Source organism: Etheostoma spectabile, chromosome 8 (genome assembly GCF_008692095.1).
Source record: "Etheostoma spectabile isolate EspeVRDwgs_2016 chromosome 8, UIUC_Espe_1.0, whole genome shotgun sequence".
Taxonomy (NCBI): Eukaryota; Metazoa; Chordata; class Actinopteri; order Perciformes; family Percidae; genus Etheostoma; species Etheostoma spectabile.
The window spans coordinates 9123840-9129624 of record NC_045740.1 but is presented as its reverse complement, the minus strand read 5'-3'; the positions used below and the strand labels follow the sequence as shown (position 1 = coordinate 9129624).

Genomic DNA, 5785 nt, shown 5'->3' with positions numbered 1-5785 from the left:
ACAATATAACATAAACACATATGAAAAAATACAAGTAAAAACTCTGGCAAGGCACCTTTAAATCAACATTAAGGAACTTTTCCCACTCCGGTCCTCATACAGGTTGAAAGAAGAATTGTCCATTGCACAAGTTTGCCAGATCGGGTAGCATATCTATAGATCAAATGAGACATTACGTGAGCGGTAATGGACAATTCCGTTTCCGACCGGTAGGGGAACAAAGTGGGAAAAGTTCCTTTCAGTCTCTGTGTCACTTTCTATTTATTGTCCTTGCTTCTAGCACTAATGACAACAAGCACTTAAAAAGGTTCCGTTGAAAAAGTGCTTTCTGGAAATGCTTGTATGGACTGCAATTCAGTTAGCCATATGTGAAATGTTCCACAATAACACCTGCCACTATTCCAATGTCATGGTTTGTGTGATGACAATACAACTTACCTTATCACTTCTCTCTTTCTGCTCTACAGTATGTAGGTGTGCTTTGTCTTTCTCCATCTAAAACTGTTGTTTGGACAAGTATTTTATACTTGATATCTGTTCTGACTAGTTTTAAATTTTATTCTTTCATTTAATAGGAATTACAACAAAAAAATACTGTACATTGCAGCTACTAATCAAATCACAGGTATTTGCCATATTAGATAGCATTACAGTTCAGTCGCAATTCTCACCTGTACTGCTTTCTCTTCCTGCTTGGCTTGGGATCTCTTTGCATCTCCTTCCTTATGATAGTGCACCTTTAATTGACCATAAATATGTATCAATATCAATGGTATTCCCTGTGGGCAACAGCTCACAAAACAAATAAAGTCACAAGTATTTTGACCCTGAGGCTAGACTCTGTACAGTGGATGAGCTAGATCAGATTGGGATCAAGGCCAATCAAGGCATATTTTGATGGAGCAGTATTAGCTTTATCAAACCCAATCTATGACCAATGCATTGTTTGCAGCAGTACATCATCAACACTGTCAAAAAATGCCCCACATGCTTTATGAAGACACAAGAAACACACAGCGTTAGGAGTTCAAGTCCTGTATAAATCACTCAACAAAAATAAATACCATACAATACTATTAAATACTGTAGGACATTACACAAAATATTACAGGAAACTATCAAGGGCAACTCACGTAGGTTATTTCTATCATATTTATAAGTAGAGCTATTTTTCTGTCAAGCCTTAAACTGATTTACTAATGTAATTCAGGCTTATTGTAGGCTATGTGTACACTGTGCAGCTGTATGTCAAAAGAAAGTCAAGATGAATGTAATGAAAATAAACAGTATCAGACTATACAGATATTCTACGGATATTCATTTTTAAAGGACTTGGGTGAGGAGTGCCGGTGTAACACCAAATTCTGTGACCACCGTATCTTGTGACTGTAGGGGGCGCTGTTGCCACTGTGCAGGTTGATCTTACTCAAACAGACGACTTCGTCACGGCTCTGTTACGCTATCAGCGTAAACTGCAGGCTGTTTATAATGAAGGTTCAGCGCCGAGAGTTTAGAAATGTTGTTGTATATACATGCTTGAGATATAGGCTGTATTTGAGTGACTAGTGTCTTATTGTAAATCTAAATAAAGAAAACATTTCAGGTGACTTGTCTTATCTTCATATGTATGGACAAGAAACAATAATCACTCTGGTCAGCATCTGGTTTTGGGCCCAAGGGGTCACATATTTTGACAGCTGTTATCAGAATATGTGACCCTACTGTAACCTGTCAGAAATCACCTGTAACTACAGCCAAACCATTTCAGGTGACTTGTCTTATCTTCATATGTATAGACAAGAAACAATAATCACTCTGCCCAAGGGGTCACATATTTTGACAGCTGTTATCAGAATATGTGACCCCTTGGGCCCAAAACCAGATGCTGCCCAGAGTGATTATTGTTTCTTGTCCATACATATGAAGATAAGACAAGCCACCTGAAATGGTTTGGCTGTAGTTACAGGTGATTTCTGACAGGTTACAGTAGGTCCCTTCTCTCCATATTATTAGAAACTTCCAAAATATTGGCAGGCCAAGTACTTTATGAGGATTGTTGATGGGGTTTCAGTAATCTTAAAAAGTATACTCAATTATACTAATCAAGAAGAGTATGTGTGAACTTTAACTGGCATTGCTAAAGCAACAGCTTAGTAATTCTATGGGAATGCCCCTGTGCAACCAGTCCAGTTGAAAAAAAAATTAAGTTTTATTTTATTTTTACTTGACACTTTTTTTATAACATGTAAAGTTATTCCCATAATGACACAAGTAACTGAACTGTACAAAGACTGTAGTAACGTTAGCGTCTCTATAGTAGCTAGTTTAGCTAAATGTAAGCTAACGTGTGTGAGTTAGCTAAACTTGTGTGAGTTTTTGAGCTAGCTAACGTTAAAGTTTTCTAAGTTACCTTGGTGGGTCCCTGCATATGTGGTTTTAGCTAGCTATGAAGTCATGCATTATTATATTTCTGCTAGGTGAACAATTTTGACATATGACCATTGTTTTATGACAACGGACCGTCTTATGCTAATATTTACTAACGTTAGCGTAAAATCATAACTTGCTTACCATTGTCGTCCTACGTAGCTACATACTGCGCACTGCACTGCAACAAACGCTGTGGGGTTTTGTCCGGACAGGGTCACCGCAAACTGGTGCTTTGAAAGGACTTTTTGGCAAGACGGAAGTGGTCTGGGTTAGGCCATGGCTCAAACCCTTTTAGACATACACTTCCACGTGGTGGCAATTTTTACTTCGCTCGCCTGTTTATAATAAACCCCAAAGTCACTTTTCTGTTAGCTAAACTGTACATCTCATGGGAGGCATCGGATTACAGCTATCAAAGTACGTACATTCAAATTAATGCACGCTGTTTGGTGTTGACCAATCAGGTTCCTTGTAGGCATGACGTTTGTCACGCTCCAAACCGTAATGGGCATTGATTCAAAATAACACCAATTACTGAATAGGATAGGCATTTTAAACAGTTGCTGTACCGTTACATTTGTAATTTCCAATTTAACTAAGTACTGGGGTTTTCTTTTAAAAGTGCAAACTATTCCTTCAAATCCTGTGGATAAAATTTACATTTTTCATGAGCAGGACATTGGATCTTGACTCAATCTTGGCTTTCCTTTTGGTGGATTGATAGAAGGGATTCTACTCTACTTTTTGTGGCGGCATTCATGAGACAATTAACCATGGCTGTAATATTTTCAAATAAACTACCAAACTGAATATTCCTGTTCTGTTAACATCTGTTAACAATAGCAATCAATAACAGAATGCCATTAAAGTAATGTTTTGCCCCTTCCCAAAAGCCACTCAGCATCTGATAAGCAGACGAGCAGCTTAGAACCAATGTCCACAGATATGAAAGATCAATAGCTCTATCTAGTGGTCAAAGAAAGCCCAACCACTATGGTGACTTTTCTAAAACCTTTTTGGTTCTTTCCCTGTGGACCTAGGGATCAATCTGGATCAGTTCACTTTCTAGCATTCTCGCTGTTTGCTGTTGCTGTCTCCCCACCACAAGTCTTGTACTGGGAAGCTTACAGAGGGACAGAGGAGTGCTTCAATGGATTAGATTAGATGTAATGAGGACTTTCTACCAACAGATGTCAGACATAGAGGCGCTTTTTAGATACTAAATATTAATCAGCATTTAAAGAGAAAATACGCTGAAAAGGAAATCTCATATGTTTTTCTATATAGTGAAACATGGTTTTGAAACATATGATATGGGCATATTTTTAGTGCAGAGCTGTAAGCCATCATAGAAAAAGATATTCCAATGAATCTGTGTATATTTTTGTACTTTTAGTATGAAATGTGCACATCTTTTATATTCTCTGAGATCTGGTAGTTTCTTCTAAGCTGAAATATGTTTTTTTAGTTGCTTGTTTGCTGTTAGGCTGATCATGTTCAGTCCAAAATACCCCATCTCCAACACTCTCACATGCCCAAAGAGGCCACATTGAGTAGGCCACATTAGCTCATTGTGAATTTGACATGATACTCAACTCAAGTTTTGATAAACTTGAGTTTTGCATGTATGAAGCAACATTTAAAATAATAATTTCACCTCACTATCGCTCTACTGAGCAATTCTATTGGGATTGTGGATTCATGTCAAATGACAAGATTGACAGAAAGTGAATTCACTATTTAAGTCTCATTACCATAAATTTCTTTCACTTGTAATGGCTCAATGTATGAATGTGAACAGGTATTACATAAACAGGAAAATCTGTGTGTATGCGACAGTGGTGCCCACAGTGTCACACACTGCAATTTACAAAAAACAAAAAAAGACAAATTAGCATCAAAATATAGTTTCCCTCATTTCAACGTTTTTGTAAGGGTTTTTTGGAAATAAAAATGATTGTTATTGTTGTTGTCAATGGTGTGTCACGTTCTATAGAGGGTACAAAGAAGAAGTAGGCTAACCATCTGCAATCTGTGTGGTCAAGAAAATACATTTTTTTTCAGGAGCTTCTTGAACTTTGTATATGGGAAGGATTTGAACTAACTCACACAACTTGTCTGGACTATAGAATGGTCAATAACATGAATGGGATCACTTTGCTACTAACATATTGTTTCATTTTGTATCGTAGGCTACTCAAAGAGGAGTAAACATTGTATTTGAATTATATACATTCGTGGTACTTGCAAGTATTTGAGGCAGCAGGACAGTGTACGTGGGATTATACATCCATGCTTCCAAAAAGGTATTCCACAAACCAATGGGTGACGTCATTGCTGCTGTGTCCACTGTTTCTACAGTCTGTGTGGTGGACACATGGATGACACGCTTATAGACTGTATATTATTTTTAATAATATACATGGGGATGGTTGGTCTTGTAAAACATCCATGATGCCAACGCCATAAAACTCAACAAGAAAAAGAAGTAGGAAACTGTGTGGGCCCTGGCCCTTGAATACATAAAGTCAGGTACAGCCAGAGGTCATTAGGATTGTCTTTATGAAGTCTTGTTTACAAATTATAGAATGGTTAGACGGGGGGAAATATAACAATCATGAGGGTCGCTGCACATTTATTAATTCTGAGAGAGAAATGAGAGAGCAGACAGGTTGGAAAAAAAGGCAGGTAATGAATTGAAGGACAATAAATAATGTGGTGAAAAGTAGAGGCCTAACTCAACATTAGCAACAGCATTGGGATAACGCAATAAAAGGGAGCCATTTACAAAACACTGGCTATGTTTAGGAGTAGGGTAACAAAATGAAAAACGCAAGTAACAATAAGCAGACAACAACCTAAACAGCACACATCACATTATAGTGAAACATCCAACTGATTTTTATGATTGTGAGATACCAGAAACTGAGCATGTGCTTGTTACAGGAAAAATATCTTTTGAGAATCTTCATGTTGGAAGAAAAGAAAAGATTTGGTATAACAGGAGCATGAGTAAAGAACATACTGGAGGTATGCACGATTTGCAGTAAAAGAAAGGCATGCACATAAAAGTTCTTTGCAATCCACTCTGAAACAAGAGAAGAACAACAACAACAACAACAATTTCCTAATGAGAATGATAAGGAAAATCGGACATGCTAACTAGACACTGTAGGAGTTAACTATCTCCAGAAGATGGCAGTAGTGCAAAGTTAAGGATGCAATCTTTCGGTAAAGCACAAAGAAGAATAAGCAGGCCAACCAGTAGCTAGCTCCGCGACACAAGTTGCTGTTGTAATCATAGACAGTCAAAGAAAGGAAGGTTGTAATTATAGATGTATTAAGAGAACAATAA

General features: G+C 37.5%; 1 long non-coding RNA gene across 1 annotated transcript; it reads right to left on the bottom strand.

Moving 5' to 3' along the window:
• Positions 1–241: 241 nt before the first annotated feature.
• On the bottom strand, positions 242–2655 carry LOC116693633 (uncharacterized). Its single transcript, XR_004332966.1, has 3 exons — positions 2572–2655; positions 672–737; positions 242–501 (listed from the first exon to the last, which is right to left on the bottom strand). It is a non-coding gene; the product is annotated as an uncharacterized LOC116693633 (long non-coding RNA).
• Between the last annotated feature and the right edge of the window lie 3130 nt (positions 2656–5785).